Genomic DNA, 24,713 nt, shown 5'->3' on the forward strand with positions numbered 1-24,713 from the left:
ATTCATAAGAGATACATTAAATCAATAAAGAAAACATTACACACACTACATACCATGTATTTGACGCACACACGCATGCATACTATTTATTGTCAAACTTTTGTTCTTGACGTCTGTTGTCAAATTGAGAATAGATTAAATATTGTTTGTCTTTATTAATATTTTTTTATTACACTATAAAAAATGGCGAAATTTGTGATTATAGTATGTGTACAAACTTACAATTCCAATCAATTATAGTCGAATTTCGACTACTGTGGGACCTCTAGTACTTTCAATTACCTACTCAATTCATGAACTTCACTTACTACCTATTTTGGTAACAGATTAAACAGCCATATTAAGTATTGTAAGTTTTCATATTCACAACACACGATTACATTCGTGTTAAAGACCTGTGGATTCCTCCTCGTTACGTATGTGAGAAACACTCTAACCAGTCTAGCCATGCGTTTTATTACACGTATGCCACAACAAATTAAAATGGTACCACATTAATTTTCATGAATTCGTAGATAAATTTATTTACATTAACGTTTTAAATTTTATACAAACGTTTTTTGTGTATATCGAATTAGAACCTTCTAAATTATCTAAAACTGTAATCGTAATGTCCGTACATTAAAGATACTCACAAAAACCCGGAGAAGTGCGCGTCTAAAACGCACAAGTACAGGGTTTCGTAATCAGAATGAATCGTTCACGGTTCAGATCAATGAAACTGTAAGTTTTAAAAATTAAATACAAAATTGTGTTTCGAGAAAACTATAAAAAGTTTACAATGTGATGTCAACTTGAGCACAGATTTAAACACTGTTTTTATCTTAATCAAAGCAATAACTGCAAGCTTAATTTTGATGAAAACTTTAAAAAGCCTAAGATCAATCGTAAATGTGATATTTATTTTACCTCGCTACTATAGTGGCAGATAAAGAACAATAAATATTGAACCATATCAAAACCCATAGCAACTAATACATAAATTGAGCTCTTATTTGAAGAATACTAATTACGGCTTTACGAAGGTCAAATCTAGTACTGAGAATGTTTAGTATTAATTCAAACAAATCATAGTTTTTGCTCCTTTCATAATTTAAAAGTACCAATGATGCAATATGATGGAATCATTCCCTCGAGCTATAAGGATCATTAATTTCCCGGTGTGTAATTTTTCTGCGATTATCAACACATTGTATTTACAAATATATGGTATTAAACGCCCCGGTCGTTAAGTCGCGCATTAAAATATTACTACGCTTTTTTTTTTGCCCTATGAGTAGTCGATCTAGCTGGATCGCACCTAGTATTAAAGTTCTAAGTATATTTAACTTTAGTCTAGATATACCCGGTGTAAATCTATAGTCTCTTATGAAATAAAATTAAACTTTCACTGCAAAGTATTTTCGGCAAGCTAGGCATTTTTCAAACATAATTTTAAGATAAACATAACATAGTACAAGCGGTGTAAATGAACACTAATGAAACACTGGGAAGAAAGCTTATTATAGATCCGGCGGGTATATGGCAAAAAGGCTCTGTGGAAAAATACTATAAATGTATGACCAAAGCAATTCGTAACAAACGCATACGTTCATCAAGAATTCACTTGTGTGCATGATTGATATATTTATTTCCTCTTTAGCCTGTGACATCTGAACAGTCTTTCAATGTTTCAACTACAAATCGTGAGACTACAAAGTTGCACAGCTATGCGTCGCACGCTACCGATACCGTTTCGATACTGATTATATGAGACGAGTCTTGTGTATCGATAACTATAAACGAGCTCAAAATGTTTTACGTTCTCATAATTAAGATAGTCCCACGTATTTTAACCGCACGCAATGTAATTTGAATCTAGGCGGATATCATTTTGTTTTGTTTGTAAGCATATTTAGGACGCGGTTTCTGGTTCATCAATTTTATGGATAATTCTTAAATTAACTGTAAAGGTCGGTGGATAACTTGTTTTATTGGGGTCATGCATGTATTAATATCGGTCACGTTCAATAGAGATTACAAGACGTATAAAAGTTGTGTTATTGAGAATAATAAATTTGGAACGAGTAGTTGTTGGTATTTCTCTCGGTGTTTCTTCCTCGGACACAAATTGGGCACAAACCGATACAGGTTTTTAGCTCAGGAATATTCTTCTTATTGTCAGCGTTGACCGCGAACTGCGCAACGGTATCTCGCCGACGAATTTTCAGTTTGGTCTTTTATTTTGTTTTTTATAGCTTTCAGTGGACAAACGACACCTGACTGGTTGGATACTAGTTTTTGCTCAAAATAACACAGTTAATTTTTTTAAGATTTATTAAATAAAAAATTTGAGATGATTGAATCCTTGGTTCATTGTGTTTTTACTCTGGTGTATTTTGCATTTCATAAATAAATTCTTTGTAAAAAGCCATGATTAAGACAGTGACATCAGGAAACCGCTTCTAAAAGGAGTCATATATATTTTTGTATGTGCTGTATCGAAAATGACTCACCGACTACTCCCACGTTTGTATTTTATTGTGTCCAAAACGCAATGGCACACTCCTTTATTTCCATATTTTATATTCTCATTAGCATACTAAAATCCGATGGTTGTTTCGTTTATTTTTCGTCTCGAAAGAGCTTATACATATAATATGCATATATTTTACAGTCATTAAAAATAAAAAATAAAATCGTTTTAAAATTCAAGAAAAAACAAACAACTTTCGGGATATTCAATCGTGGCTGAATAATAAGACAAATAGAGCAAAGTTACGACATCTTACTTTGTAAATTTTAAATTATTGTTTAATGTACACATTTACAGTAATAGATCAGGTGTTAAGAAATTAAAAATAAATAGGAAAAACGTTTCTTATCTCATAGCTTTACCAAAAAAAATTACGGAAAGTCTTACACAGCTTATTAGAAAATTGAGTTTATGTTTAATAAAAATAATAATAAATTTAATAATATACGTCCGTCCCTCAGTGAATTGAAAGTATATGTAACCAATACCTCGAGGTATGTAAAATCTATTAACTTTTATTGTCAAAGGTGACAATAGACAGGCGCAATTGCGGCGTACGTGAGTTCATTCAACTCATAGCTTCGTAATTAAAATCCTACACGGAAAGTGCGTCTAGTGGAATCTGTCCTGACCTCGTGCACGATCACTTTGCCCTCCGGGTACCAAATAGTTCAATAAATCAATGAGAAAACTTATTGTAAATCCCATAATGTTTACACTATAATGAGACTGTTAGGCTCAATGAATCAATAAAAGATAATGAAAGAAAATATGAAATCGATTGTAATTTTAATCAGTTAGTTTTATTTGGTATGCACCTATTATCTCGATCATTCGGAAGTAAATTTTTCGTTTAACAGGCCTTCACAAATGAAATCTGATAAACTTGTTAAGAATTTAATAATGATCAATTAACTAACGGACCAAGTCAACTTTATCTCTGTAAATCATCTCCAATCTGCTACCGAGTGTACAATACCCCTTAATCAGTATCGAACTAATCAGGAAATCGGAACGCGGTATCGCCTTGTACTGGATAATCGCGAGTGGAGATGGCGTGTCACCTTCTAGTTTGCAGTCACGAACCAGCGACGATCCATCGCTGTTCTCACGTGACCCTCTTAATTATAATCATGACCTACAAGCTCAGCGGTATCTTCTTAAAGCTAGGCAGTATATCGACAGTGAAAATTAAAATTATGACTCAACAAAACCATTTCAAACGACTTATTAAAAATTTGAGTGCCGAACTATATTGAAATAACGAATGAGTCAATCTTCCGCAAATGGAAAACTTAATTTACACGTTACGAATACAGAAAGAAAGACGTTGTGAGATGAACCGATCATAAAACGCCTTAGTTCCATTTCACGATGATTGTAATTTATGTTTTTACTAGAAAATGTCCCACTAAGACGGTTTTCTCAACTGCCGCTTTCTAGATTAACATCGCAAAAACTTATTCAATTTGACTTCTTTAAATCGTCATCTCTTATTAACGTCAGCAACTAACTGTTTTTTCGGCATTTTTTTTACTACGTTCTAAAAATCGCAAAATATAATTTTGGATTTATTTGCCGTTTTTCTTAATGGACCTATTCCACCAGGAAAATCTCTGTTTTAACATGCAAGCGTTACGGTTTGTAACAGTTTTGTGGCTTGCTACCGTCACCGGCTGTTCCGACTACAATTGCAGACCTAGATTTAATAACATTAACGTGTAGTTTAACCGTGGGAATATCTCGGTTCCCTTTATGACTTCTAAGCTTAGTAATTTACGTTAAACTTGCAGAAAACTATTTTGCTACCTAAATAAATATATGAATGATGGTTCTGTTGAATTTAAAAGAACTTAGTAAAAAAACCTTGCAACCGCTCAACTTCTATATTACGTAAAGGGCCGTTGACCTGTATAATCGATGTCTACGTAAACATTCCTAATAACTATGTTTTTTTAAATTCCACGACTCCGAAAACAAATTTAGCAGAAAATAAATGTGGTGCTGCATCCTTATTTAAAAAAAAAAAGTTGAATCCGTAATAAACCTATTACATCTAGTAGTAGGTTCGTCAACAGAATGATTTCTCTAATAATGTAGTGGTACAGCTCTTCCGAAAACGCCTATTCACCGTTGATTTGAAAAGATCCAATTTGTAAACCAACAACGTGCTCGTAAGGCGTTCGAATTAGGACTACGTTAATTTTTTTATTTTTTTTATTTATTATAATGGAGAAAGTTTTGAACATTAATTGGCGTCGTTTGTTGTTAAAGATGGAATTTCATTTCAATTTAAACTAGTCGTTTTGTAATGTGTTTTCTATTGATTAGAAGAAGAAAAAAAATGTGTCAGCTCTTTCACTCGCACCGATGGCCCGAGACGTTTTCTCTACATCTCATTTCGATTTTTACTAATTTACCAGCGTCCATAAAATCTATATATTTAATTAAGCTTGTATATTATTTTCCAGTACTAAAAAATCTCGTGGGCTGTGTAATAAGAAAACATTACAAATAGCGATGAAAGTAATACTTTAATAACTCATAATAAACCCTTTTATATCGTGGGTCGTTACAACTGACTTGCTTATTCCTACCGCGGGGCTGATGTTCGTTACGTTTTTAATCATAGGACTACGACCTAATGTCTCAAGGTGGGCGGCGCATTCGTGTTTTAATGCCCATAGGTTCTCAGAAGATTAACAAAACGTAGACCGTGAGCTAATCTGTGCAATTACACTGTAAAACATTTTTTTTAATAGCATTTAAATTAGCTTGTACCTAATTTTAATTTATTTTCTATAATCACTAGAACAGCTGTTTCAATTTCACAATTTTAACACTAAACTCGATATTTAATGGAAATATATTTTTTCTTGTGCCATCAATATGTAGGTATGTAACCGTACTTAGTAATTACGAAAATAAATAAATAGAGATTTTCAGCTTATGCTTAGTGCTTTTCTTTCTATCACGCTCTGGGTTTTTGGGTTGGGTGGACAGTAATTGTATTCCTATCTATTGCTACTAACTTTTAGGGGTAATGCTAGCTCCACCTAACGCGTAGGCAAGCTCACGGGGCTCAGGATGGAGACTGCTAACACTAGCCCTAGCATGAGCAGGACAGAAATGCATTGCTATACATTCTACCTCATACAGGTACGTAGCGAAGTTCGTGTTGTATACTGTCTTCGGTAACCATTTATTACCTTGATGAGCTCGTTCATCCATCTAGTACAATAAAATATATTTAAAACTTATGTCTTAAAAGTCTGTGGTCTACGGTAATTTCTCTTTCTCTTCTTTCTCTTCTGTCTTTCTTGACAAACAAAATGTTATTTTAGTAATATCCGCCTTGAGCTAGGCATTTATTTAGAGCACTAATGATAACTGCATATATTTTTAATACCCACAGTGCTTTACACTAGACAGCATAGTTGTCCCTCTAGCATTGACTGACTTGTACGACGGTGGACACTTTCATCCTGGTGGATCGTATACTTACTGAAGCAATGAAAAAGTGTAATGACTAAAATAAATTCCACTCGTGTTAGCTTCGTTACTTACTGCACAGCACAAAACGCGTGAAAATATCTCCATATAAAAATTTGAATCCTTTAAAACAATCTAATTTTACTGGCAGATCATTTAATTTGTCAAATAGATACACTTACGGTAGAATTACAGAAATAATTCTGACTTAAACATTTTAAATACATATATAGTTTTAATCCAAGGACGAATATTTAACGTAACGCTAGATGTGCCTGTTGCGTTTCCTAGTTCAATTATTATATTTATTTTTTTGTTAGTAGTTAATTTGATTAAAAGAGTAAAAATATTTTTTACAAGTTACCGACTTTTTGCTTGCTCCTCAAAAAGTTCAATGTACCCATATACAGAAACGATTATGACTTGGGAATACACGATCCGATCGATTTTACACGAACTCTATAAATAAAATTCGTTCAACTTCAAGAATTCATTGTTAATCGGATTTCTTTGTTCAAGTCTGTTTAAAGGTTGTTTTTTTTTTTTTCGTTCTTCTAAGTAACGAGAATCAGAATTTATAAATTAACTAATTAATGGGTTTTTTTGTTGGTTTTAAAATTTTAGATACGTTTTGATGTTTGTTGTTCAACACTAAACAAAATTACTTAAAGGATTTGAATTAAATTTCGCAGAAATATAGTTTAAATCCCGAATTATCATATCTAGACAACATTGGGTATATTACTTATATAAAAAAGGGGATTGCTGGTTCCTGATTTTACCTACCACCGGATCACAAAATCCACTGGAAATTAATGAAACAAAGAGAACTATCTTACTAATTTTAGGGGAATTAAACTATGGATCATGTCTAATTGTTTGTAAATTAACTTATGATATACATTTTCAAAAATTTCATAATCTCCAACAACGTTTGAATGACGTGATAAAAATTCAATTCCAAGGGCATATATGGACATATGTATATCCGTCTCGTTGAAATCTTTTGTTTGGGCGTTTTTCTATAATGAGTTTGAAATTGAATTTTCTACTCATTCGTTCTTTTAGCTACTTTTCTTAACTAATACGTAATTGCGATATATTTTCTTTGGTGCACGTTTTATACGTTAACTTATTTAATTTAAAGTTTTTTATTCATTTTAAAAGTGTATGGTCTAGTTAATCGAATGTTTTTTAACTTTTTCCACGAATTAACTTACAAAAATATCTTTTTATATTTATCTATATTTCATTTTCATTATTAGAACCCTTTTTTGATTTGGATTTTATTATTGAACCAAGTTATACGTAAATTTGCTCGAAGATTACTATTAATGTACTTATGCTCTGGTTTTCAAACGAAGGGATTTTTTAAATATATTTTTTATACATTGTTCGACCAAAAATGATTTATATTGTAAAAAGGCCCGTAACGAGACGAACCCATCATTATTAGTATACGCATCAGAGCTTATCGGTCTATACACGAACGAAGCGAGCGTGCGCTTAAAGCAAAAACCTTCGTCTATACCGCCCTAACGGTACGCAGCTCACACTCATCATTTTTCTTCGTTAACATTGATTTTGATTATGTCGTAACTACTTTTAGAAGTGTATGAGAGTACTCCGTATAAACCTTAGCGATGTACGTACGTACGTGTGACGGCAATTAAAATGTGTAAACGAGTTCTATTGCGTGGGAAAATGTCGATCATTTTACAGTGATAAGAATACTTGACAAATACTTTATAATCAACATTTTTATACGCGTAAAACTGCAGACATTTAATTAAATAATACGAGTATAAGAACCCCGCTGGCTTCGTAAAATACATATAAGTTTATACAGTAAAATTATGGTGTGAAGAATGCAAGTTTATTATAGTTATCTCATCTCCTGCAGAGCAAGTCGGAGAACCACCAAACCGACATAAAATATTAAATAAACCAGTTTATTGAGCAGGCTGCATCTATATGGCCACAAGTGACTCCAGACTAACTAAAAACATGACATATATTTTCATCCATTAGCGATATCTCCGACACTGAAAAATTAATGCATTTTAATTCACTACCTACCTTGGGACGGTCTTGTCGCGTTTATTTCGGTAGGAAGCGCCACGTGATATAGTTCAAACAAATATCAACACGTAGTTCATGAACTTTTCACTGTTCGTATATCACAGACGGTCGCACAGTCCTCGTAGTGACGCGAACGCAGCAATGGTCGCGAGAGTAGTGTCGCGGCCACTCTCGACGAGACACTGAACTTGGTGGAGTGCGCCCCAACGGTTATAACATAACACGTCTGACGTAACCTTAACCTTGCAAGAAGAAGAGGAACGATCAACCGAAGGACGGAGAGAGAGAGCGATACGTCCGAGAGAAAGGGAGAGAAGGTTGCGGTCGGTGAACAGAAGCACGGACGTCGCGGCGGCTTGACGTGCGGATGCGCTTGCGACGCTCACCGCCGCCGGTGCCGCCTTATCGATTGTACGATTATGCATTTCCTGTACTAATTACTAAAAGTAAAGTTTTACATTATAATTTCAATTGAAGTAGGTACCGATGGTAATTCAAACTTGTTTAAAAAAAGAAAAGCGATCTGATTCTTAAATAAGAAACTAATATAAAATCTAATACAAATTTAGAACATGTCAATACCCGCATACTGTATATTTTTTTTTTTTTTTAAAGCCTTTTACTACCACTTACCTCTCTGCCAGACCTCGCTGGATTCATCTACAGTGGGGTGCAAAAGTGCATAGACAACACAGTAAAAATCGTATGAATCTACGATAATTAACGATATATCTTATTAATAAACTGGTAGGTACACATTACTCGTAGTATTTTTTTTTGCTAGAAACCGATTTATATCGAAAGGTATTGTTATATTAGCTGTAATTGTGTTATTGGCAATGATGTTGACTATTCTATATAACTATCGGTTCAATTTGTAAAATATCTTCTTGATTTGCACTTTTTCTATAAAAGAGTTAAATTTATTGTTTTATTACTTGAATGAAGATTTGCTACTGTTAAATAAATAGCAAGTGATTTTTACTGACTTGGTTTCAAGTGTTCTCAGGAAAATATTACTATATTACTTAGTTACTATGCGTTTCTGCAGCAGACAGTACGATCCGACGGTAGTATGGTAGGTAGAGGCTTCACTGAGCTAATGTTCTTCAGCCACAGTGACCATTCACCATTAAGGTTTATCTATTTGGTGCGATCACAATATTAAACTGTCTCAATAGCATGATTTCCCCGCTTTCTTACCCTTCAAACCAGAATGCATGATTACTTTACGACAGGAATAATTTTGTTTGTGCCTCAATAACCAATCTCTTAACTGTATAATAACACTATATCAATATGTAAATATTAACAATGGGAATAAATAAACACATTGTAGATTATTGCCGACTCAATAGAGATAAATGTAAGATGTCAATATACTGACACGTTCAATTGTTATCCCTAATTGCCCAATCTTTTACTCTCGTCTTCGCGTACGTGAATGAAAATGTAAAAGCATTTCACTTTTAAATGGAACAATTGAGATGGCGACGTTTTTGCCTAATGACATGTTTCCTAACAATGAATCGATTATGTCGTTGACCGGAGCTTTCTACGGGTCATCAGCTGAATTATTGTTTGTTTTTCTTTATTCTGTAACCGAACGCTTTCACTGTAATATTTACTTTTCACCCTCAAGTGAAATTGGAAGATCGAAAATGATTTTGTTGAAGTGACAGACGAATTCTGAGTTAAAAAAAGAACGTATTCCAATAAGGGCGCCTCTATACCTACATACATATATAAAATAATAGTGCTATAAACAATGAGAATCTGCAGTTGCATAATTATCTTGTAACAGTATTACTTATGTGTCGTAAAAGTTTTAATGAAAGTCTAGCTATCATTTATGCATCATTATATTTCATCTGCGCGTGCATTCATTAAGCATGGCTGTCAATTATTACATCATAAAACAAGATTCCCATGGCAATCTTGCACAGAACAGTTCTTGTTTCCTGTTTCCCGGCGGAGTGCTTATTAGCCCCGGGATACCTCTCTTTCATTTATAGAGGACTACGAAACAGATCTCATTGTTTATTATGTTCGAGTCGCACAAATTATTTTAATTAGAGTTTTTAATGGTATAAAGTATCAGTAGTATATGCGCGGAATGTTTGATTGTAAAGAGAATGATTTCCGATTTTAATGAACGTCACGGGAAAGCAGCAATTGTGATCAAGGAAAGATAATTCTTATAAAATCGAATGAGATTTTTTTCTCGATTATATTTAAAAATACAAAATAATGGTAAGTGAAAAGTTAAAAAAAAATGGCGATCACGGTGAATTAGTGTTTACAGAAACTGAGAAATTTCTCTCAGAACAGGTTTGAAAAATGTTAAGACAGATGTTATCTTGAACAATAATTTTTATACGGTTTTTTAATGTGTATCACAAACATTAAACTTTTCGTGTTAGGCACGCCACCGAAGCTGTTACCATTTTGTACTCAGCACTTTCAGCGGAATAAATTTCACAATGGAAATGCTGAGATCTATGGATGAAATAATTAAAAATTAGTTTAACAAAAAAAAAAATAGACTTACCTACCTAAAGATCTAGAGACAATAAGAAGTTCTAAAAAACGCTAGCGAATAGTGGTCTGGTTTGTAGTAGCCGTGGTGGTGAATTGAAAGCCAATAAACGCGCCGCTGTGTTACAAATAATGATAGCGCCCCCACATTAAGTAATCTTCTAAGCAACGGATATACCATGAAGTCGTCGTGGCCTAACGGATAAGACGTTCGGTGCATTCGTGTTGAAGCGATGCACCGGTGTTCGAGTCTCAGGCGGGTACCAATTTTTCTAATGAAATACGTACTCAACAAATGTTCACGATTGACTTCCACGGTGAAGGAATAACATCGTGTAGTAAAAGTGAAACCCGCAAAATTATAATTTGCGTAATTACTGGTGGTAGGACCTGTTGTGAGTCCGCGCGGGTAGGTATCACCGCCCTGCCTATTTCTGCCGTGAAGCAGTAATGCGTTTCGGTTTAAAGGGTGGGGCAGCCGTTGTAACTATACGTGAGACCTTAGAACTTATATCTCAAGGTGGGTGGCGCATTTACGTTGTGGATGTCTATGGGCTCCAGTAACCACTTAACACCAGGTGGGCTGTGAGCTCGTCCATCCATCTAAGTAATAAAAAAAAAACATAAATAATTCCGACTAATTTCAAGGCGTAACTAACATTTGTAACCTACATATATTCGGCCACAGCATAGCAAGGCCTATTTCATTATAATCTGTAATATTCTTCCTAGTGCAGCCAAGGCAGATGTTATAGTCCCGTAATCGTGCTAGTCCCATTTTTTAGCACAAAGAAAACAAATCGTAAACAATCCATATGTCACATCACATATACGAGCAAGTGCGTCAATGTCATAAGTTCATTAAATATAACCTAGTTATTTAAAATTAACAAGGTTGTCAAAAATGAACTACTTCACATAAAATATGCGTGAACCTTAAAGTGTTCTAAAACAAGTTCTCTATGTTCATTAAATCAGCTTCTTTACTGAGGAACATTATCTTGTTTAGTAAAAAAGTTTTGTTCTTGCATCGTGCGAACATATGTATACCTATCCTTATATGCCTTCCTTGAGAATACTAGTTTTCAGACGCTCTAAATTACCGTATTGTAATCAACGGGCGTTAAGTTTAACTCGACCTGATAAATTGATTAGAATCTTACCGATTTATAGCAGCACATTTTTTAATAGCTGTAAATAAAATTTTGCTCTGACCTAGCACGTATGCGTGCCAAATTAGTTTTCGTATTTCAGTTTCCAAACACAACAACGAATTTTACGCAAAAGGGAAACACTTTTACCAGAATAAAATGCTAGCTATAATAGAATTAAAGTTTCGAGATACTTGAGACGAAAACTTAGTTAAGCAACAGCGTGTGCGATCACATAACGATGAAAATTAATCAACTTATTAATAAAACAACCATTTAACACCTACCACCAAGTTTTATACAATAAGTATTTATTTCAATACTAGCGACCCGCCCTCGCTTCGCTTCGGAAACATTAAATTTTATTATTAATAGCTGAGTCTCGCGATGCTACCCGCGGTTGTTGTCGTAGTCTAAAAAAAGTAGCCTAAGTTACTCCTTATATCATCTAGCTACCTATCAGTGAAGGTCTCGTCAAAAGATCCAGAGATTAGCCGGAACAAACAGACAGGCAGACAGACAAAAATTGTAAAAAGTGTTATTTTGGTGTATGTATTTTATGTATATGTATAGATAAAAGATACAAAATGATGAAATAGACATTAGGTAGAAATTAATGCTCACATTAAATTATGTGTAGGTACTCGAATAATTATAGGAACATTCCATACTAAAACTTTATGTTACGAGCCAGACGATTAATGCAAAATTCAATTAACATAGAAAATTAAAGAACATTACAAATACATAACCCTATCAATTAGTCTGTTCTGCAGGAGTTAATACGATTACATTAAATCGGATATTAAAAATCCATCTCTATGAAATGATTCTAAGCCCCAGCCAATCGTGAAAGGTCCAAAAACCTTGGAAGTGCCCACAGGGAATTTAGGTCAAGGAAAACATAAATTAAAAAAAAAAAAAAAAAATACTATACTAAATAAATAAATATTTACTAACAATCACGCCACGTTAACTGGTCCCGTGATAAGTTCGTAAAGAACTTGTGTTACAGGTACCAGATAACGGAAATAAATGTAAGATTTTTATTATACACATACATATATTTAATATACATCCATAACCCTGGAAAAGACATTTATATTTATCATACAAATATCTTCCCTTGGCGGGATTCGAACCCGCGACCCCCTTGTGTAGTGACCATGTCACTTACCACTACACCATAAAAGCAAATGTTTTTTTTATTGCTAGATGGGTGGACGAGCTCACAGCCTACCTGGTGTTAAGTGGTTACCGGAGCCCATAGGCATCTACAACGTAAATGCGCCACCCACCTTGAGATATGAGTTCTAAGATCTCAGTATAGATACAACGGCTGCCCCACCCTTCAAACCGAAACGCATTACTGCTTCACGGCAGAAATAGGCAGGGCGGTGGTATTCACCCGCGCGAACTCACAAGAGGACCTAACACCAGTAAAATGTGCAATCTAACTCATTGTTCACCTATGTACATAACTATTATCTGTTTTCAACATTAACTAACCGACAAAGTTTTCTCATAAAAGGAATCTACAAATGCAGAAACGGGGCTCACTAAAATGGGAATGCGTTCAATACGCATAATTGCTATGTAATTATCGTCAATTTAATGCGGCGCGCAGTGAACAGTGCACCATGTTTAATGAATACACTTACACCGTACACAATACACTACACTACATTTTTTTAATGAAGATTGATGAGAAAATTAATTAGAGGATTAAAAAAGCTTGATTTGATTTTTATTTTTCAAAACAAAATGCTCTTAATGCATCCAGGAAATGTATGGCTGCAAACGAGAACTCTAAAATAGTGAAAATCTATCACTTGGTTACAGAAGAATATTCACGTAAAACTTAAATGGGAAATGCAATTACTACTTTAATTTAAAGCTAATTCATCAATTGAATAATTTAGATCACCAATAAAAAATCAACAAATTGCAATGGGCAACGTTTATCATGATTTATGAGTAGGATAAACTTCCGTGTACTGCTTAATCTAGCTTTCATCCTTTACAGTTTACACTTAGAAGATCTAATTTTAGGTACTGGGACTTTTTGTTGTTGTATGTTAATCAATTTTATAGCAGTGGACCTAAATATGATCCCAAATTTATCTGCAACTCCCTTCACATACGACAGGAATAGTGTTGCCGTTCCACTATGGGTGGGTTTATAAAAATGCAAAGTATACTAAATAACTAAAATGCAATAAAAATAGTTTTAGTTATTGAACGACTCACGAAATTCCGAAAAGTAGATTAGAGAAAAGATTCTCAAAAATATTACAATAATTTCGTGGAACCGTCAAGTTCTAAAGTTAGACATAGAGAAACAAAAACAATGTTATTTAAGCCCAAAAAAATCTAAAATTTATTGAAATCATTTTAGATAAGTTTTTAGTATTATTGATCCAATACATTTAACCAGTAAATTGAAATGTAGAATAGTTTAAATATAATCTGTTCTTAAAGGATTAACCATTTCTGGTATCAGACTTTCTGATAGTTAATAGAACGTGCTTTATTGTGTCGTATAAAATTCTATAAATCTTCAACGTATTAAGTTTTTTATTACGCCGGCTGCCAACAATGAGCACTCGTCAACTCACATCGTGTTCATGACTATGACTTTTAAACAAAAAATATAATGAAAGTGTATGTAACATAATGAAGTTTAAATAGTCATCGTGGCCTAAAGGATAAGACGTCCGGTGCATTCGTATCTAGCGATGCAGCGGTATTCGAGTCCCGCTAGCAAGTACCGATTTTTCTAATGAAATACGTACTTAGCAAATGTTCACGATTGACTTCCACGGTGAAGGCCTATTTCTGCCTTGAAGCAGTAATGCGTTTCGGTTTGAAGGGTGGGGCAGCCGTTGTAACTATACTGAGACCTTAGAACTCATATCTCAAGGTGGGGGGCGGCATTTACGTTGTAGATGTCTATGGGCTCCGGTAACCACTTAACACCAGGTGGGTCGTGAGCTCGTCCACCCACCTAAGCAATAAAATAAAATAATATGAAAAGACAAATAAACATTGTCAGCCCTTCCCAATACCTGGCACCACACGGGCTTTCACTCATAATCGATACAAAATAAACGATTAATTTAAAGACACAGAACTCTTCTTAATATCGCCCTAAAGTTGGATATACTTAGAAATAAAAAGATCCGTTGCCTGTTAATATGAAATTTTAATGTGACAGGATGATAGATTTAAAGATCAACAGCCTTTCCCCTAATTGATTCCGATGTTAATTTGATTAACGATGATTATTGATATAAATCTATCATAATAATCTTGTTCATAATAACACGAATAAAATCCACGCTCTATAATATTTTTTGTCTGCCGGTTTACCTAATAATGTACCGTTACACTATCAATCGTTTAGCATAATCATACTTAAAGTTTCTAAATCTATGTCTAAAAAAAGTTGTCTGGAAAATTTCATTAAGACGTCTACAAAAATTTAATCTGTGCCTATAATTAGATTTCTTATACTTCACTCAAAAATAGATTGGTTAAAAATGCTTTGTTACTTACGGATGTGTTCAGATTGTCGGAATCCGATGAACATAATACGAGCAAAAATAATGAACGTGTTTTTTGTTAATTTTTATTTCTTGCATCCAAACATTGCTACGAAAACTTTTAGGTTTCTCTACATGCTACAGCCGCTTCTATTGATTATAACATTAAGTTCCAATACGTTTACACTACTTAACTAAAGGATGTAAATTGTTAAATTAATTGACAATTCGTGTAATTTGTGACGTGTCGTAAAATACTTATACCGACCGAACACAACAACTGTACCATTTCGTAAGGTTCAAGACTTGTTATCGCAGGAATCGCGGACGCAAAACACGGATTACAATTTAAATGCACACAATATTATTATTATTGTAGCTATTCATACTTTATGACTGTTGTCAAGTTTTCAAACGCGTACTAGTTTATAATGTAAATTATTTTTGTACACACAATAAACGTTTTAAAGCCGATTTTCACGGTATCTCTCTTCGACAAGCTTGTTGAACGCATATATTCCAGCGAACAGTCTGGCGTATTCGAAAAGTATTGTGCAATTGTATTTATTACTTTTCGTAATTGGGAAAGATTTTGTCTACATTGGGTGAGTCCGCGCGGATAGGTACCACCGCCCTGCCTATTTCTGCCGTGAAGCAGTAATGCGTTTCGGTTTGAAGGGTGGGGCAGCCGTTGTAACTATACTGAGACTTTAGAACTTGTACCTCAAGGTGGGTGGCGCATTTACGTTATAGATGTCTATGGGCTACAGTAACCACTTAACACCAGCTGGGCTGTGAGCTCGTCCACCCATCTAAGCAATAAATATATATATATATAGATATCCTTTAAAACAAATTATTCTCGAAATAACCAATTCTCATAATCATCCTAATTCAGTTGAGTGAATTCGCTTAACCGTTACTCTAGCAATTTTAACTAACATTTCGACAATCGTAGGAAGTTGTTAGAAACATCCAGTGCTTAGTCTAATTTGCAGTAATTTAGTGCCGCGGTGTACTATAAATAATTTATCATACTTCTGTCTGACTCAAAATCCTGTTGAAAGTATCCTTGGTTCATACAAAGAGGGAAACACACATCAGTTTCACTTTTCCCTTATTTCCAAATGGCTATATTCGACTCACGATCGGGGTCGCGCGTGTTAACTGTCTCGATATGTGTGCAAAACTGATTTTCCTTCGTGTCTAGGAATGAAAAAATACAGTTTATGACTTCGCTATAATAAATATATAATTATACTATTTATTACATTCAATAAAGAGATAGTTTCATCCACCAAAAATTCTTGCTATAGTCAACGTTAGCATTGAAACGAAATTATATCCTTTCTAATAAATTCACAAAAACGTTTAATATTGGTGGTTTATAGTTTGTTCAAGTTCACAAATCATAAATAAAATTAACACTAACATTCCAGGGTTTTATGTAGTAGGAACAAGAGGAATCATATAAAAGACAGGATCTCAGCTTTATGAGCGACTATAATCGTGGCACTTGAGTTATTTCACTAGAGTAATACTTTAGAATAGAAAATTAAAGTAGAATTAATTAATTCAATTTTAACAAAAAATCCTCATTAATTACAACGCGAGCGAGTAGAAACTCGCAAAGCATTTCCACGCTTTGTAACATGAAGTTGAATTACCATACGCAAAGGGTACATATGTACATATATCACAGAGGCACAAGTGTTCGCTGCTCTTATGCCGCCCGCTCTCATTCCCAGTGACGACAATTTATAAATGCTCACATGCTAAAGTATCTTGATGTACATTTTTAAATGGAAATTGCGATTTGACCGCGATATTTCAGTAATTTCCGATGAGAAGGATTTTGTATTGCTTTAACTGCATTTTTATTTTTAAATAAATTATGTTTATTTTCATTAGAAACAATAATATTAATTTCCTTAGTAATAAAATAAATAAGTGTAACACACGGAATAGGTTGCAGGGCTTAACCTAAAATAAATAAATAAAGAGCTTAAGTCCAGCGAACTGATATTTAAGACAATCCGTCCTCTCTATATCTGGCACTATAAAAGTATATGTGTGTTCCGGTGTAAAAGACAGAAAAGCTGACTACATACCACACGGGTATGTTCCATAACCACCCTGCCTATATGTGGCGCGAAGCAGTAATGTGTTCTAGTTTGATGGGTGACACTCTTAATAACTATATAATTGCGACTTACACTTAATTTCTCATTCAGTTGTGATACCTACGCACTCTAGTAACCGCTTAATACCAGGTGAGCCGTGAGCTTATTGACATTTCTATGCAATTAAAAAACAACTGCCACTTCTACCCTTTGAAGCTTTAGTGAAGCTCAACGATTTGTAAATAGCAAGGAGAACACATCGGGCGTGATAAGTTGGCGTGAAACCCCGAAAAGACTCAGCCGCCTGCGATGCCGCCCACGTCAACTAAATAACCTAAACCCGGCAGATTGCTTAACTCCGCCTCGGCAAACGACCCCTTCGTCATCCCATGATGAATCTATTGTAACTCTGTGACCACACGCAGGGAAAACTGAGGGTCTTTTCACGCCCACCAACCAGACGCCCAACGCTGTCCTTATTCCCATCGCCTCAACTTATTAATAAAAATTCTACAACGAACCCGACCACATGTATGAAAATTTCATATTCATTTTCAAATTTCATTTTAATAAGCATTCTTCCGTCAAGCGGTGACAGACGTGGGTGTTCTTAGCTGCCATGAAATATAAATACAATATACACTAATAATTATTCGTAATTTGTCGACCATTACTTATAAAATAATATTATTTTTCAAAGATTTCAATTATGGTTAAAAATGTAAATTTTATGATTTTGCTCATGAAATATCAACTTTCATAAAATTCTCTTTTTATAGCAATTAATTCTCATCTCTTATTGTATCTCATTAGTAAAAAGTTTGTCTTTTTCTTTTACAGGTAAGTTGAACGGGCATAATCTTAACGATAATTTCTTCCGTAAGTGTAAAAGTAAAATTAAATTTATGTTGAGACATTAACTAATGCAAATATTTCCCAGAAGTACATAATTATTTAAATGTTCAGTTTGCGAAAATTAAGGTAAGTTAATAAATATTATTAACTGCTACTGAACGAAGAAATATTTATAGTCCATGTGATCATAAGTTGTTATGACAACTATCGAAGATCATCCGTATCAGCGACACACCGAAAATCAACCAAAAATGCTTTGTTAATTTTTCTATCCACTGGTTATTTGCTGTCGATCACATTTTGAGAAAGTTACAGATAAAATAAGTTAACTGTATAGTTTAATATAAAATTAGCGTATTGTGTTCGTTAGGAGCATATTCAACAGCGCACTAAACAATTGGAATTGTTCATGACGATCATAAAGGCACAGAATATTCAACCAATTGCAAATATTAACAGACGAATGGTTTTCTCACGCCCCACCGAGCTCTTAGCATTTACATTATTGTATCTGTGGAATGACTTTTGCTGCCAGTATGCAGATGCCTTTATTCGAGTAACGTGCACCGTTATTCTGCGGACACTAACACACTGAGCTAGACAAATTCACTCCACTTTCCATTTTTCGCTGACCATTTTCTTGGATACACATACAGACGTCGTGAATGCAGGTGGTTTCGCGGAACGTAATGTGGAGCACCAAGGCTGACTTCCACGCTGCCTACTTTTAACTCGTTATAAGTCATGCTCATATAAAATGTTCTTACAAGTCGTGTAACAAAACATTCTTCGCAACCACTTGACAGACGTGCCTACTTACGGAGGCAACGTTACCGGTTGAAATCCGCTTTGTCTGAAGTAATTCGAAATTATTTTACGAGGTGGCAGAGTTACAGCTCGACGAAGTGTGTCCCACCGTCGTGTCTATTTTTGCCAATAAAAACGGTTGTATTGTGTTTTTATGTGAAATATAGGAAATCTAGCCCTACTCTTCCTTTTATTTCATGACACTAGGAATTCTACAAAATGAAACATCTTCTGTAGAATACTTAGTGAACACATTGAGTGTTTTAGATTAACGCGAAGCCCCAATTGCTTACGTGACATGAAGTGGAATATTTTTGCAATACAAGCGAATATTACACCGATCGCATTTTCGTCGATCCAGTCTCCGACCAGATTAGTCGATAATAGTCAAAACAAGACACATCATTCACCATAAGCTTTTTAAAATTAATAAAAAAAAATACTGGTTAGTAGAGCATCTCGTGAGCCCGCACGGGGCTGATGTCTATGGGCTCCGGTAATCACTTAATACCAGGAGGGCCGCAACATCGTCCATCGTATTAAGCAATAAAATGAATACTCAAATTTAGCATTACAATCTTGTAGCCACCGTTTCGCTAATCATTTCGTTATCTACTACCTTACCGCCTCAAGAGTTCTTAAAAGTTCATTCTGACTTTATATAACCATCACAATTATCAGTTATTGTCCAAAAAATCCTTTATGGTTACCGTCTGCAGTGAATATGGTCGAATGATATTTCAAGCTGCACAAAAAAGGCGTTAGCCATAATAATAAAAAAATCTTTGGAATATTATAGTCGTACAGAAAACCTTCAGGTAATCGGACATCTGATTCGATATTCGTTTAAAGAGCATTTTATATGTACACTCTCTCTTAACTACATTGCATGCATACATTATATCGGAGGTTGGCCTCATTGATTTTAATGTTTACTGAGATAATGATTTGAAAATTCGTATTTTTAAAACTGGTAAAAATGCTTGGTAATGCAAAGATTTTAAAGAATAATAATAACGATGTTATCTTGAATCGCAATCTTCAAACGGATCCCAATACGAGATTTCTTTAACATGACACGGAAACAAAAGAAAGTGTGAAATGTCGCGAAGAAAATATAGTAGTAGTTTTACATGCAGACAACGTGCGGGCTTTGATGAGTCACTGAAGAAATTTAGGAAATTTCATTTGGATTTTGGTTTCAAGTCTATCCAAGCTCTTCAGTGCTACCGTACGGTCAGGATTTATGCAAGTGAGTTTTTTTTCCACCTATTTGCTGGTAGTCTAAGGGGTTATTCCAGCTACGCTCGGACGAATGCAAGGGTTGTGTTCTATAACGCGACCCGCACCCATATAAACACCATCTAGGTTATTCAATCCCTTTTCTGCAGGATAGCCATCAGTACTAAACACGTCATCCCGTTCCTCCCGAACCACTCCCGTACTTATAGGCTTCACAATCACCGGTCACCGATCTCGTCAATTGACTCTTCGAAAAAGTTCGACATGTAACTTAACCCGCAGACACAACCCACTGAGTGTCTCGCCGGCTCTTCTCAGTGGGTCGACAGAGTCGTCATGCTTGCCTAATAATGTGAGGCTTCGAGGCTGGGTAAGATGTCCGACGGTAGACCCCTCCCAGGCGTCGTGTTGTCGTCATCTTTTTTTTTTCCTTATCGCTAACTTCTACTGTCTAACTATTGCATACTACTATTGTCGCACACCTACTACACCTCTCACCTCTTTAAGGTAGATTCAGCGAAGCACTGCTCATGCTAGTCTCTTGCTCCATGAGCTACCAATCCGGAGAAGTCGAAAAAGCCCCTCAAGGTTGCCGACGATTAGGTAGAAAAAAAGAAAATCAATACCGCTTGTTATTTTTATGAGCAATCTCAAAACTGTCCCCTCTCTTTGAATATAATGTATTCCACACCACGATATAACTTATAGTTAAGTTTCAAAAAATTAAAGAAGTTAAGCAAAAAAGAATGCAAGATATAAGACTAGCTGACCCGGCAGACTTCGAGACCTAAACTTTTGTATAAAATAAACTTAAAACAAACAAAAGGAATCCGTCCGACGGGGGAAACATCAAAGGAAAAACAAAATAGTTTTTTTTATTTAATTCCCAGGATTTTCATTGTTATCTACCTTTTAAACCTTCTCTGGACTTCCACAAATAAATCAAGAGCAAAATTATCCAAATCGGTCTAGCCGTTCTCGAGTTTTAGCGAGACTAACGAACAGCAATTCATTTTTATATATAGTATAGATAAATTAGTTTTAAATTCTGGAAACGATTCATACTACGAACATAGTACTTTCAGTTTCAAAAGCACATTTTTGTTGATTTCGCTTTAACAATAATACGATTTAAAAAATATTGACTTAGAAATTCGTGTCACGATGGCAGAGTCGCAACGAATAATTTATCGGCTTCGGAAGCTGCATACTTATCAAATTAAATATTTTCGTCCGTTAAACTAACAATGAACACCATTAATGCATTTGAGTAGTTCTACGTTTTTCAACGTTTATTCACGTACGTTCCCAAAACGTAAATACAACGAAAACTCGCGTGCTGCTTTCATTAATATTTATTCATATTGAGTACGAGTCGTGCATCTACATAATAAATTTTAATTTTGCTGTAAATTGCGATACAACTTTATTTTACATCTCATGTTAAAATCATTATGAAAAGCCGACTACTGGTTTAAATAATAATAACTTAATTGTTAGCACGATAAAGATGTCTCAGTATGACTTATACATGAAATTTAATGAATTACAAATTGGTTTTAAAAACCAGAGGTTTTTCGGATATGGCTTGTCAATTTTACTTATAACATTACGTTACGCCGTACTTACAAACAGACGTGCTTTAGATAATTAAAATTCAACACGTTTACTAACACGGCATCTAGATGTATCGATAGAAGTTTAACAAATCCAGTGTTCACCAGTGTTTCCAATGGTACAGGTTGGCAGACCTATTCATGAGTAATCCTTTCAAAACTCATTTTTTAAAAGATAAATCAATGCGCTGTGGAAATACTGCAGAGAAATTCATTATAAAGCTGGATGACACGCGCCGAAAATTGACACATAAATCGTACTGTTTGTCGGTGAACGCAACAGTACCAAGTGGTGCGGATGAATACAAAGTAAATAACAATATAATCTTAAACTAAATTAGAACGGTATCAATAGTATAGATGAACAAACAGTAACAGTAGCCAGGGGAGATCACTCTCGCACACCCATAAATTGTGACAGCCGGAGAGACTTGTCAAATAAAATGCTTTCGTGTCACTTGCTTTTACATAAACTGAATTTTAAGTGCTAAAACTCAAGGATATAAACGAACGGCTAAGTGACATTGTCAATGGTAAATTGTCTCTACAATAGAAAAATTTAAAGTGCGTTCGTAAAATCCGCTTGAAGTCGTCGTGGCCTAAAGGATAAGACGTCCGGTGCATTCGTGTTGAAGCGATGTACCAGTGTTCGAATCCGAGGCGGGTACAAATTTTTCTAATGAAATACGCACTCGACAAATGTTCACGATTGACTTCCGCGGTGAAGGAATAACATAGTGTAATAAAAATCAAACCCGCAAAATTATAATTTGCGTAATTACTGGTAGTAGGACCTCTTGTGAGTCCGCACGGGTAGGTACCACCACCCTGTCTATTTCTGCCGTGAAGCAGTAATGCGTTTCGGTTTAAAGGGTAGAGCAGCCGTTGTAACTATACTTGAGACCTTAGAACTTATATCTCAAGATGGGTGGCGCATTTACGTTGTAGATGTCTATGGGCTCCAGTTACCACTTAACACCAGGTGGGCTGTGAGCTCGTCCACCCGTCTAAGCAATAAAAAAAAAAAGAATATACACTCCCCGTGCTAAGGTTAAGCTTTGTTTTTACTAGAACTGAAACGAAATCGTGTCAAAACTTTCATTAAGTCTTTAAAAAGAAAATTTAATAGATCAATTTATAAAAAAGAAACGTTGAATTAGGAACACCAAATCAGCATATCTTCTGCAATACTTTTCAGATGCGAACACTGTTAAGGTTTTTATTTACGCTTTGAAAATATTTCGTTTTGTTGCTTTTAATTTATATTAATGAGAAAGTAGATACTTGATACGTACATGTTATTATATCAAGTCTATCGGCAGGTGCCAATTAATCTATTTCGATAGTGTTCACATTTCGATGGCAGGCAATAATAGAAATCAATCTAATATAAGGAGAGCAGTCGGCAAAAAAACCGCTAACCGAACTGGCTGCTGGAACGTCGACTCATTCATTACCGAGAAGCCGTGCGGTTTTGTTATTCAATAAAACGTTATTCTAGTCTGGGAGACCACATCAAGAACGGGGCTGACCACATTGTTTTCGGGAATAACAACTATATTCAATCAACGCCCGCGTAATGCAACATCAAAACAATCACGGTCCGCACTGTAGGAAGAATTTAATCTAGGCTAATGGTGTGCTCGACTTATTCAGAATTGCCAGTAACATCAGCTTTATATCTGAACGAGGACGCAAATACTTCTATATAACTTCTTCATAAAACTGTTATAAAGTGTACCTGAATATTGTCATTATAATGTGGATTAATTATTAAAATTATTATTACGATAAATATGTATATGTAGCTACTATGAGTAAACCAAGAATAAAATAGTAAAATAAGGAGAGTCCAATTTGCGCGTATGAAATCAGAGACACTTGTTGTGGTGAAATTAAAATTAATGATAACATAAAGCTCGATAGCGAAAAGGAAAGTTACTCTTGAATTTAGAATTCAATAACGATTAAATGTATTAATAAAATATTTAAGTCGTTTTAAAAATTTAATAGACATGCTTCGATTCGTTTCGCTACCAAAATTCAATGCGGGACTACGTTTCTAAATTTCACCGATAAGTGATTTGTTTATTAGTTTGCAGATCCGCACCACTAACGCTAATGTTTTATGCAAATGATAATTAATTAACTAAACGATAATAAATAAGCGTTAAAAACAATCAGCAATTAAGAATAGTCCACTGGAAATATCTAAAAAGACGCCACATTTTTTTATATTGCTCACTGATAAGCAGATACATTTTTATTACTTAGGTGGACGGAGGAGTTCACGGCCCACCTGATGTTAAGTGGTTACCAGAGCCCATAGACATCTACAACGTAAATGCCGCCACCTACCTTGAGATATCAGTTCTAAGCTCTCAGTTTTTACAGTAAAACGGCTGTCCCACCTTCAAACCGAAACGCATTACTGCTTTACGGCAGAAATAAGCAAGGTACCATCAGTACATCTTCTACCTAAAACATAAATCTTACATGCATATATCTCATCAATACTTATTTCCTGATGAAAAATTTGACATTATTTCTAAATATCAACAATTTTCATACAATGCGTCACAAATCTCAAACAAATTGAGAACAGATTTATTGAAAAATTGAGAAATTATAGGCATAAAGTCGTATTAATTTTTCAATCGAAGTTTTTCAGTTGTAAAATTTCTAATGTACTTAAATGATTAATCTACAGAGTATAGTGAAGAGGTAGAGACCCACGAAAATTATAA

At 34.7% G+C, this 24,713-nt stretch overlaps 2 protein-coding genes across 3 annotated transcripts in view; one reads left to right on the plus strand and one right to left on the minus strand.

Annotated features, from left to right (window-relative positions):
• Positions 1-8,274, minus strand: part of neo (ZP and PAN domain-containing protein neyo) — a 49,910-nt gene extending 41,636 nt beyond the window's left edge. The window contains exon 1 of the mRNA XM_028170244.2: positions 8,087-8,274. The gene's annotated coding sequence lies outside the window, so the exon portion shown is untranslated. The remainder of the gene's footprint in view (positions 1-8,086) is intronic.
• Positions 1-24,713, plus strand: part of Atg16 (Autophagy-related 16) — a 160,015-nt gene that overhangs the window by 65,388 nt on the left and 69,914 nt on the right. The window lies entirely within an intron of this gene.

This window comes from Bombyx mandarina, chromosome 06, assembly GCF_030267445.1.
Source record: "Bombyx mandarina strain Sakado chromosome 06, ASM3026744v2".
NCBI lineage: Eukaryota > Metazoa > Arthropoda > Insecta > Lepidoptera > Bombycidae > Bombyx > Bombyx mandarina.